This window comes from Urocampus carinirostris, chromosome 5 (assembly GCF_059441175.1).
Source record: "Urocampus carinirostris isolate Australia breed hairy pipefish chromosome 5, RoL_Ucar_1.0, whole genome shotgun sequence".
NCBI lineage: Eukaryota > Metazoa > Chordata > Actinopteri > Syngnathiformes > Syngnathidae > Urocampus > Urocampus carinirostris.
This window is the reverse complement of record NC_142353.1, coordinates 5,587,731-5,600,263: the sequence shown is the minus strand read 5'-3', so window position 1 is coordinate 5,600,263 and position 12,533 is coordinate 5,587,731. Positions and strand designations below refer to the sequence as shown.

General features: G+C 38.9%; 1 protein-coding gene across 1 annotated transcript in view; it reads right to left on the bottom strand.

Moving 5' to 3' along the window:
- The window catches only part of LOC148365053 (transmembrane protein 132C), a 323,103-nt gene that overhangs the window by 54,270 nt on the left and 256,300 nt on the right, over window positions 1–12,533 (bottom strand). The gene's annotated exons all lie outside the window — the stretch shown is intronic.

The window sequence follows — 12,533 nt, the reverse complement described above, 5'->3', positions numbered from 1 at the left end:
ACCACAACCAGTTAGCTTACAGATGTTGTAGGCTTTATATTTAAGTCGATATATTATAATTATAGATTGGGTGATACTATTTCGCTAGGGTTTGATTCAGAAGAACACAGCTACCAAATAAATATGTCTTGTTAATTTTACTGTAAAGTTTGCCATTTTACATATATCAACAGCCACATATTCCAAAATACGCAATAAAAAGAAAAGAAACGACGACAAATAAATAAAAGAAAAACTCCGCTGAGAAGCATCTGAGTCGATAGACGTTGCTTGTTGCTAGCTGTCTGTTTAGCCCCATAATTCCTGTTTAAAAATACAGACTAGTAAAAAAGGTTTTCTCCATGCCGTAGAGCAACCAAACACCAATTGCAGGCTTTGTTTTGCCCCGCTTTAGCCTATGCAAGCCTGTAAAAGTTAAAAAGGACCCACCTTCTTTACCTGCGAATAACTTTAGCCAATAGTGACTGATTCAAATGATGATTGACACATTGGTTAGGTAAAGGAAACACCATATCCCAGCATACACTGCTACTACTTCTAGTCGGTGGCTGCTTGCCTTAGTTGCGAGACCTTGCGACTCAATATTGATCCATATATAAGGCGCACTGTATTTTAAGGCGCTTGGTCAGCTTTTGAAAAAAATAAACGCTTTTAGGTGTGAAAATACGGTACTTTTCATAAGTAACGTGCCCAACACTGGTGAGGAGACGTACAAGTCCATGGCGGATTGAGAATTCATAGTGCGTGCCACTTTTGCCATGTACCGAAGTCTTTTTTTTCTCTCAGGCCGTGGGAGTGATCATTCTACTTCCACGCAGACTAATCCCCTAAAGCAGGGGTGTCAAACTCATTTTAACTCGGGGGCCACGCGATAGAACAAACATTCTGTCGGGGGCCGGACAAGTAGATTAAAGAGAAATAAAAAGAGAGATAAAGAAATAAGAGAAAGAGGGAGGGAAAAGAAGAGAGAGGGCGGAACAAAGAAAGAAAAAGAGAGGGAGAGAGCGTGAGAAACAAGAGATAAAAAGTTGTGAGAGAGGGGGTAAAAGAAAGGTAGAGGAGGAAAGAAATCCAAAGAGAAATAGAAATACAGATGGAGAGAAAAGAGAAAAGAAAGTGTGATGGGTAGGAAGAAAGAAAGAGAAAAGAGAGAAAAAGGAAAAAAAGAAGACAGAGCAAAATGAGTTAAAAAGACAGAGAGAGAGAAAGAGACAGAGACAGAGAGTGGGAGAAAAGGGGTGGAAAAGAGAGAGAGAGAGAGAGAGAGTGAGAGGGAAAAAAAAAGAAATACAAGTACAGTGTCTTTGCTCGAGGCACCTCTCTTTGGCAACATCAAGTGGACACATTTCAACCTGCAGCTTGTTTTTCTCTTGCGCCTCTCTGAGTGTTGTCGCGCGGGCCGGATTCAATCCCTTAGCGGGCCTGATCTGGCCCGCGGGCCGCCTGTTTGACACCTGTGCCCTAAAGCATCCATCTTCTTCAAGACCCACTTGCTTCACAGAAACTTCTATCCTGCAGCTAGTATGCCATTGCAATGCTGAACGTTTTTGTTAAATGATCAGTTTTGGGAAAAACACATTTATAATTTCTAAATGACGCCAATTTAGATAATGCCATTATAAATAACAACGTCGTTACCGTTACTGGTGGTGTAAAGCGGTGCGTTACTTTGTCAGTCAGCCTTTTGGCACATGTATTTACCAAAATTACGCAAACGTGAACACGGCTTTCATTCAATCTAACACGGCAGCCATCTACAATGACACACGTCACACAATGTAGACCTACCGTAATAACAGAAATAAGAGTGCTATTAAATTCACAATACTCATACCTGTCAACCTCTACGTTTTTGTCGTAGGAAGTATGTTTATTATGCATTTTAAGACGTGTACGATGTACAAGGAAATCTGTACGGAAAAACGCAAATTTGTCAATGATGAGTCCCATCCGGTATAAACGGCAAATCAATCAAGTCAAAGGAGTTCGCCGCGGAAGCCTCTATCTCGGTATCGTTTTTTATCGTTGCAAATGAAGCGAGGGGTTTGATGCTCCTGTGTGCATGCGTCTGCCGCCTGGGGATTTCCCATCATGCATCATTCTGAAAAAAAAAAAAATAAAAAAAAAAAAATATATATATATATATATATATATATATATATATATATATATATATATATATATATATATATGGTGTACGATTATTTTGTCCGGGGAAAATACGACAGCTTGTACGGGCATGGAGCCGTGGAGGTTGACAGGTATGCAATACTTAACATCTCATTTGGGGAAATCAGTGTAGGATTCTTTCTCAGTGGCTTTTGCGTTTTAAAACATAACTTGTTTCAAAACTTTGAGATAGAGGCATATAGGGAGGGCGAGGACAGAGATATATGGAGAGGGGGGAATGGAGGGAGAAAGGTGTATTTAATTTATTAAGCTCACTTTAGATTTACTGCTCGATTTACTGGGGCTGTGAGTTTTAGATCTCTGGCCCAGAAGATGCAAATTTGGGGTGACAACTGAGCCGATGGCTTTTAATTGGGCGTTGTGAAAAGCGCGACAGTTCTTGAAACACGATCAGCAGAGCCTCATTGCGCTTAACATAAGTTTTAACCTTTAATCAGAAATGCCCACATTCACACACCGAGGATAATTAGAGCTCATGAAGAGATGTTTGCGTTAACATTTGATCTCTGCAGTCACCCAATGAACACCTTTATAGTCTAGACAGAATTACTCCTAAATTGGCTGGCTGGTCTTTGGAATTATCGGATGCAGGATAATGGCTTGTGGTCAGCAATCTTTTTTGAGTTTAGATCCACATTAGGTTAAGAAAAATTTGCAAAGGCTCTGGGCCAAACGAAAACAATATTTGAATGATGGATTTACTGTACTTGATGATAGTTGTGAGCAGTACTGCGAATTTTGGTATTGATCCAACACAATTATATACAGGATAGCATTGATAGATAACGATCCGATACCAACACTCTTAGCCTGGAAATGTCATGATCATGAATTAATTGCCCCCATGAGATATTTTATATCTACAAAAAACACTTTAAAAAACACACATATTTTAGGCACTCAAATACATTTATAAAATAACTACAATGCAAGTCACAGGGCACACAGAAACAAACAACTCACTTGTCATTCACACTTAGGGACCATTTAGACCAGATATATGTATCTGTGGCTCAGGCACAATTTTGAATGCATGCAAATTTTCTCCATCTCGTTCAAAACTTGAAATATTAATCCTGTTCAGATGCACGCAAAGCCAAACCAAAACTGAATCCAACAGCAGTACTTCGCAGAATATAAAGGGCACATATTTTACTACAATTTACAGTCAAGGTGTCACACCAAAAAAAAAAAAAAAAAAAAAAACTCATTTTGGCTGTACAACTCTAAAGAATCCTTTATATAAAAGCTCACTATATAATCTTTGTTCAGAGACCTTATGATGAATCCACGGAAAAAACTGTAAATACACCAAAACATCGGAAGAGAACTCAAAGTTATTTGATTGGGTGAGTGTGAGGGACGGCTGGAGCTATGCAAAAAAGGCAAGCACTCCCTCCCATCTCTTGCCCTACGCCGTCTGCGCCAAAGGTAAGCACATCAGGCTCCCTGTTTGTAGAATGTTGTGACGTTTTTACAGAATAATTGCATGCATCTGGTTTTGAAACCAATATGTATGGAAAAAAAGGGTCAAAATGAGTTTAACCGATCTTGAGTAATTGCAAGAAAGAGAGAAGTTTAAAGTGGTATGTTTGTTGATTTTTGGGACACAGGCTCTGACATTATTCTCTTTTCATAATTTTTATCAAATCATCAAAAATAAATGTGCTGAAGACTAAGATTTTGTCTGGGACGCGGGTTTGGCAATTTAATAAATTTGTCTCATAATATATGGTGTCACTCTTTCCCAAAATAAAATTAATATATTTTGCTTTTATGGCTCTTTGAGTCAAAAAGGTTCCCGACCCCTGATTTAGACCATCCAATTAACCTAATGTTATTGTTATTATTATTGTTTTTGGAATGTTGGAAGAAACTGGTTGTGCCCGCAGGATACCCACGCAGACACGGGGGGAACATGCAAACTCCAAACGAGTAGTCTGCGGTGTTTGGAACTGAACCCTGGACCTCTGCACTGAGAGGATGCGGGCTAACCACCCGGCCGCCGTACCGTAATCCAAGCAGTAATTGTTTTAACAAATTAATATAAATATTTATGTTACAACAGTTTCAAAACAAAAGTCAAGAGAGTCAAACAAAAACAAGCAGAATATGTAACAAAAAACCCAAATAATAACAATGTCAACATGACAACTATACCTTCCATTCCACATATTTTGAAAATAAAATTTAAAATTGCAAATAGTGTAAGCAATACAATATAAAAACCTTGAACAGCATGAACAATAGTGTACTTCTACTATAACAACTGTTTCAGAACAAAAGTCAATGCAGTCCGACCTCCCCAAAAATGGCAAATTAACTAAAATACAAAAAATATGTGTATGTCAAGAAGGCAACTAAAATACTTTCCATTGAACAATGTTTTGAAAATAAAGTCAGCAGTCCAAATTAAGTGTAAAAACAATTGGATCCAATTTGAAAGTTATAATGTATTTACAGGTATATTTTTACAATCGACTAACTACATGTTTAATGAGTTATTCAAAGTGGGAAGACAGTATCGATCTCAGCAAAATTGCGCCGTTACTGTCCAAGTACTTTCTGAATCTCGAATAACAATAATATCGATATATGGCTCGATCTGCCCATCCTCGACACACAAATCCGTAAAAAAAAAAATAATAAAAAGAAGAAAATGTTAAACATTTTTCACTTGCCTAAAAAGCATAATATAAACTCATAAATACATGTAATAGTACTAGTATAATACTTGTATTAAATCCTCATATAAAAAACAAGGTGTTGAAGTGTTTTAATAATCCCCTGTTGAACAACCAAGTGCAACAAATAAAGTCAAACTGCTGCAAGATCTAAAATGCAAATAAAAATGTGCAAGTTCATTTTTACTTTATGGATGAACGTGAAGAAAAATGAATGGCCTACAGTTGCTGCACTCAAGAGTCCATCACATACATTTTTGGGGTATTTAAGCTAATAGATAGGACAGTGAATAGGGAAAACAAGAGAGAGAGAGAGAGAGAGAGAGAGAGAGAGAGAGAGAGAGAGAGAGAGAGAGAGAGAGAGAGAGAGAGAGAGAGAGAGAGAAAACCAATGATTGTAGGAATATTGGTAGGAACCAATATGAGAAACTAAATGTGCCGGTTTGGTAGCTCGCTTGGGACATTAAGGGTAACATCCACTTCCAGAGTGCTGATGTATTTAGATGTGTTATGAAGGCAGAATGATACAAAAGATACACTTGCGTTGTGAATCTTAGTCATAACAGTGTATAGAATATTATTAAAATGACAATGACGATGCGGTGGTTGGCGCAGTCTGATACAACAAATGAGTCACACTTGTATATTCATCACAGTGTAAAAATAATGATTAACAAATAAAAATAACCAATTAACTTCAGCGTAGAACAAACACATAATCTACGTGATACTTACAGGTTTTTGAACCCAGTTGCCTCTGTACGCTAGCATGTTAGCATGTTTTCATTAGCAGGAGTCCTGCTATTGGCAGACAAAAACATGGAAGCAAAGGGACAAAAAACTTTTAAGAAAATGTCTTGTTGGTAGAGCTGGGCGAAGCTACTTTTTTACAATGCTCTTTATCTCTTTCTGTCTTGTGTGCAAATGAAAAATAAGCAATTGTGAAGTGAACAGACTCCTCCCTGGTGAGGGAAGCTTCGGAAAGCTTGCCTTACTTTAGACGTGATGTCATCACATAGTTTTTTTCTGTTTTTGTTTTGTTATTTGCCATAGCCCTAAAACTTAGTTTGTTGGCTATATTGTTTTACTTTCACATTTTTTCTTGTCTTTGTACATTTTTTCTGTTACTTTGTACCACGCTTTTGCAGTGGAGGGCAGTGCTAGGCCTTCTTTGCTGGCCTAAAAATATCTGAATCATGTTAACTATATTTTGTCCATCAACACTTTTTAAATCTTTCCCAATTGTCTGTCAGCTTCCTAGTTGGGCTGTTGTCTGATGTGTGTTTCCGTAATAAAGCATTTTACCAATCATATTTAAGCCATTCATTGTTGCTAGGGTTCAAAAATCTACCCAGAGGCCTTCCAAAAAAATCCCGACATCAGTCTTCAAGAGAGCTGATGGCTTAGCCAATCAGATTCCAAGTTGGTGTCTGAGAAACTACTAGCGAGCTTGGAGAAACATGACGAAAGGTTGGACAACTCAAAATTGAGCAAGCCTTTTCGTCAACCACTTTCAGCCTAGAGGTAAGATTTAAAGCCCAAGCTCACACGATCCAAATTTTGGGCTGGGTCGGTACGGTGTTGTTGGGCAGAGGTACTCTCTCCCTGCTTTTTTAAAAAAAAATTTTAATTACCCACCCGTCTTTGTTCTTATTTTTCTCAGTCGTAATCATCGTGAATCTTGAAGACTACGATGTAGCGGTACTTTGGCATGGTTGTAGAATGAAATTTAGAAATTGACAATGGCAGAAAAACCTAAAAATGACAATGACCCAACAAGGTTTGCTGATGAAATGAAATGATCTGCATTTATATAGCGCTTTTCAAGTCAAGACTTCCCAAAGGGCCTACCAAAATGTAATTTAAAAAGGGGTCAGGATAATTTGGCACAAGTGTTTGATAATTGTGAAACAACAGTCTCTTGACTCTAACATCTGGTACCGTAACTAAAAATAATGTCATAATGAGATAAGAACTAATGACTTTTGATGTGTCATTTGTACCCCTAGAGGTCTAGTGGATAAAATCTGATGATCCGCCTCCCACATTCTGGGTTAAATTCATGTTGCATATTAAATTTATGCAATTGTGCACAGCAATTATGCTGGATAGGATGCTTTGATCTGTTGCACACATTTTTATGCAAATTTAGTCAGTGATAAAATGTATCCACTGAAATTTAGATCGAAATTTGTCAGCATATAGGATGCACCAGTCTTCTTGAACTTAGATTTTGTTACAAAAGACAGGCTTTATGTGTCGCATCTCTGCGCAGCCTTTTTTGCATTCCCCGCTTCCCACTCTAGCGCAGTCCATGGGGCAGGCTCGCCCGAACGGACCGCACTCGGCTATGGCCTGGGTCAGCCAATATCACATCTCTTCCATCAGAGTCTCCAGTATAAAATGGAGAATTTCACTTCCAAATTGAGAACAACCTATTACTGGAGCTGAATGCTTAGGTGTAAAATCCACAGCTTGCCACTGGACTTGTGTTGGCGAACCCATCTCCTTTTGAACACTCCCATGCCTCATTGTTCGAGCCCCATCACATGCCTCAATGAACTAGACGACGCATGAATGTCTTAATTCTACATAAAGTGTTGTACTTACTGTATATCTTTCCTTTCATGCTCCCTAGAGTCAATTCTCTTTTGAACGGCGGGTTTTCCTAAATTAATTCCACATCCTCCAGGATTTCCACAGGCGACCCTATTATAAATGATGTGGTAAATGGTAGGGAAGTGGCTAATGTTAGATTACTGCGGCTGAAGATGACCCAGCAGGCTGAGAGCAAGCTGAGAGCAGGCCACTAATAAGCCTCAGTGGGATCGCAAAGTGATGCATCAATAGGCAGCACGCCGAAACCAGGGTAGCGTAATTAACTGCGAAAAATGGGCACTAATGATGCACATTGACAAGGGTTCCCCCATTTGGCACTTTCGGAATTAAAAAGCAATCGCATTGGCAACAACATAACTAGACGTGCAGCGGTGACTTTGTTTTACTGCACAACCAGGGTTCAAAGATGTACAATTCAATAGAGAGATGGTTTAGGTCAACGTTGTGTTGAGCGCACTGTGGGGAAGAACAACAATCTTTTCTTTCAGCTGTCTCATTTCAATCTATTGGATCATGGAAATATGTCAAACAAAACACACATGCACACGCACACACACTAACACTGACACACATACAAAAACATATGGTGTGAAGGGCGTGGGTAAAATACCGTATTTATTTGTGTATAAAGCACACCCCAATTTCTTTATTGAAAATTGGTATTAAAATTAGTCTCACATTTTCTCTGCTCAAACTAAGCATTGAAAGTGACAAACATTACTGAATACATCCAGTCATGATACAAAACTATCAACATAATATTGTACCAACATAAAATGTACAATGTTTTTATTTCAGGTCCTCCAAAGGCAGACTCATCTTCAGATATACCAAAGAGTTATTTCCCTTTTTTGCGTTGTAGGTACTGTATCTTCTAGGACGGCTTTCTGTTTTCTCGATTCTCTAACAATCGTCTCTGGTACAATGAATAAAATGCGTGTGATAATGAAATAAAATCAATGCTTTACACACAAACAAATACAGTGCTCCTGCCTGCACAAACAAAACTGATTAGGGATCTCACAATACTTCCCCACCCACCTCAAAACATTTTCCCCTAAGATCTATAAAATTCACATTGGTCACCCCTTTTGACTTCGAAATAGTGAATTCCTCCCAAAAATGAGATCTATCTTCATACCTGATCATTAGAATTTGGACAATATGCTTTGGTCACGATTCAATTGTACTGTATCAAAATACCCCATAATTGCAATTGTACAAGTATTGCGATTCGATATAATTGATGATTGTGATTTAATTTGATTTCCTAAAAAAAAGAAACAATTTAAATCATAAAAACCCATGAATGATGTTCCCACAATGCTCCTCACTCAATGTGAAAACATCCTCTCTAAAAAATACAAAAATACCCCCACAGTAATACTATAATACAACAATACTACTAAAAATATATTACGACAGAAATACTATAAAAATACTACTATCGTAAAACTACTCAACACAACAGACATACTAAAATAATTCTGATATGGAAATACTAGAAAACTCATCTCATTAGCTGCACCGCCTATCCTCAGTAGGGTCGCAGGGGTGCTGGAGCCCATCCCAGCAATCATCGGGCAGTGGGCAGGGGACACCCTGAACTGGTTGCCAGCCAATTGCAGGGCACACAGAGACAGACAACTCGCTCGCTCATTCACACCTAGGGACAATTTGGACCAGACAATCCACCTGAAATGCATGTCTTTCGAATGTGGGAGGAAACCGGGGTGCCCGGAGGGAACCCATGCAAGCACGGGGAGAACATACAAACTCCGCACAGTAAGGCCGGGAGCTGGATTTTAACCCACGCAGGAGGTTTCCACGACCTCAGAACTGTGCCGCACACGCGCTAACCACTGAGCCGCCGTGCTGCCCTACTAGAAAACTATAACAGAAATACTAAAAAAACTGTCATGTCTAGTCTAGCTTGGTCTTCCTGGGAACTGTATGCATACTTTGGATTAAAAATGTATGGGCCCCGGCCTATGTTCTCCCAAAAAACTGAACAGAACTGAAAATTACCCAGGTTGAGGTGTGCACAAGGTGTGCGCCATGCTTAAAATATAAGAAATAGACTTGAATTAGTTCATTATTATGGCTTGTTTAAGCCTGCAGCCAAAAATCTGGTGCAGTTTATACAAAGACAAACTTGAGTTTGGTTCTTACATTTGAGCATGGGGCTTTCAATCAGGTACGCTCTGTAGTCCAGATTAATGGTATTTTAGTGTTTACTACTAAACCATGCTTTCATTTTCAATATAGCAGTCGAATGCAGCATTTCAGCATTGACATCGATGTTGATTTGGCGCAGTAGCAAATTGGAGAACACCAAATTTTGTCAATGTGAAATTTAATTTATTACAATTATTTGATTTTAACGTTGTGCTTTTGATTTTATGAGTATTTAATGATCAAGATTCTGAATGAAATATAATAATTGCATATACATTTACATATATCCTAAAATTTATGATGTTGGAGTTTATCAATATGCCTTACAAATACATAAAAAATGCAGTTAATTAAATATTTTTGTAAGTAATTTTGATTAGCAACCACAAATGTAACATATTTGCCTAGTTTGAGTATAGGATACTTATTTTTTTTCCGAATAATATAAATGAACTACAGCTGTACAGCAGATATGGATTTCTTGCATCATTGGACATAAAAATTGAAAAATAGACTGACTTGAATTGATACATGGTGTTCACTATTGTATGAGATATTTTTCTTTTGATTCAATGTTTATGATTTTTTTTTTGGGTGTGCATTGAGAAATATTGTGGGAATTCAATTCCACTAATTAGTGTTATTGTTATTATTTAAGGTTAGACTGTTTTTGAATCTCCTTTTATTCTTATTTGGTCATTTTGTAAGTAGCTAGCATATGTTTTTAATCATACTGTAAATGTTTCACAAGACTTAGCTGATTTTGTATTACTTTATTAGTGATAGTTCTATTTTCATATAAGGTCTTACTGTTTTTTTTTGTTTTTTTTTTATTTCTAGATCTTTCTAAGTGTAAGAAACTAAAAAACTTGACATTTGAATAAAAATGTTCCACTGTTTTCAAACTTTTTTGTGGAAAACACAATTTAGCCCACACCCACCCAGACGGTAGCTCCGGTGGCCCCCAGGTAAAATGAGCTTGAGATCCATAAAATTATTATTTGAGCGTGAGTGAATCACTCTTAAATGGAAACACCTGCAAGTCAGAATATTTTTTCCAATCAAAATGATGCCAATGTCACTTCTATTTTACAAAAACAAATAAACTTTAATGTAGACTCAGTTGATGGAATTGTCCAAGAAATAAACAGTATTAGTTCAAGGTGAAAGGGTGGTAGATTGTGTTTGAATTTGAATATGGTCTACCTATGTCTAGCATGAAACGTTTCAAGTTGATTCAAAATACGGCAGCTACAATTTTGACTATGACAAGAAAGTTTGATCATACATCTGTCTATCCATTATCTGTGCCGCTTATCCTCGCTAGGGATCCAGGGAAGCTAGAGCCCATCCCAGCTATCTTCAGGCAGTGGACAGGGGACACTCTAAACTGGTTGCCAGCCAGTTGCAGGCCACACGGAGACATACAATTCACTCACACTTTCACTTAGGAACAATTTTGACCAGCCAAATAATCTGACATGCATGTGCATGCAATGTGGGAGGAAACTGTGGTGCCCGGAGGAAACCCATGCAGGTGTGGGGAGAACATGCAAACTCCGCACGGGAAGGCCGCGGTAGTTGGAGTTAAACCCTGGATCTCTCCATCATAGGGCTGCCTGCTAACCACTCAGTTTGATCAAATCACTTCAAATTTAGCTAACTGTCACCCTGCCCGTTTAAGATGTTATTTTAAGCTTCTATTACTAAGGGGCCGGTCACACAGACATTTGCGGCTGAATCACGGCCAGAAATTTCTGCTTTGAGATCGCAATGCAGACGAGATACAGCAGTGCTTAACACGCGGTCGGAAATTTGCGCGCGGGTGGCATCGTGAAAAAGTTTTGCGCTGCTCAATTCTTCAGAGCGCGGGTACACAGCCTTTCACGAGCGTATCAAGGCTGAACCACGGCCAGAATCTCCTTTTATTCTTCGGATGCTGTTGGGCGCTGTTGGACGTTTTGAGACCGCCATATAGACGAGATACAGCAGTTTTTTTACTCGCGGACGGAAATTCACACGTGGTTGGCCGCGCGCAAAACTTTTGAGCTGCTCAAAAGTTTGAGCACGTGTTAAACCGCGTGACGCACACGTGGTCAACACGAGGTAATGACGCGGAAATGACGCGGAAATGACGCGGAACGACGTGCTCTGGCCGCGGCCAGGGCGTGGTTACACATGGGTAGGACGGGAAATTTCAGCGGGTAATTGTGGGTGGAGCATGGTAATAGCATGTTCTGCGCCTGTATCACGGTGTTATTACGTGAAATTAGCGTGTTACGCGTGTGACAGTCAAACGCCTTTCTCCGCGTATATACAGAGCGATTTGCCGAGCACACGTCAGTTGTGCTCGAGACGTCAAGGGGGTGAACATGGATCCCCGTCAGCGCAGTGACCTCGTCTTAATCCATTTTTATTTCTTGACATTTCTTTTCAAGATAATAAAATAAAAATGATGCCATAGCTTGAAATCTTGATCTTCACGGGTCTGTGTCTTGAGCGTTTATGATTTCTACAGCCCGGTGTTATCCGAGAAATGCATCCCTGCCGAGATTTGCATCCCCTCGCTACTACAACTACTTTTACCTCGTTTTATATCACTTTTAGGGAATGTAATGGCGAACATATAACCAAAACCACTTCGTCTTGCATTTGTTGGAAATGTAATACAACTTAAACCATTCCGTCTTTGTTTTTGTTGTGAACGTAATAGGATGGTAAATCTTCCCCCCCCTCGCGTGAACGCGCATTCTGCTGCGCTTCCAACGAAAGCAGTCGTATTCTATATAAAACGCTTATTAAAACTATAAAGCGAGCTAATTATAACATTTGGGAGATCCTAGTCTATATAACGCGTTCATT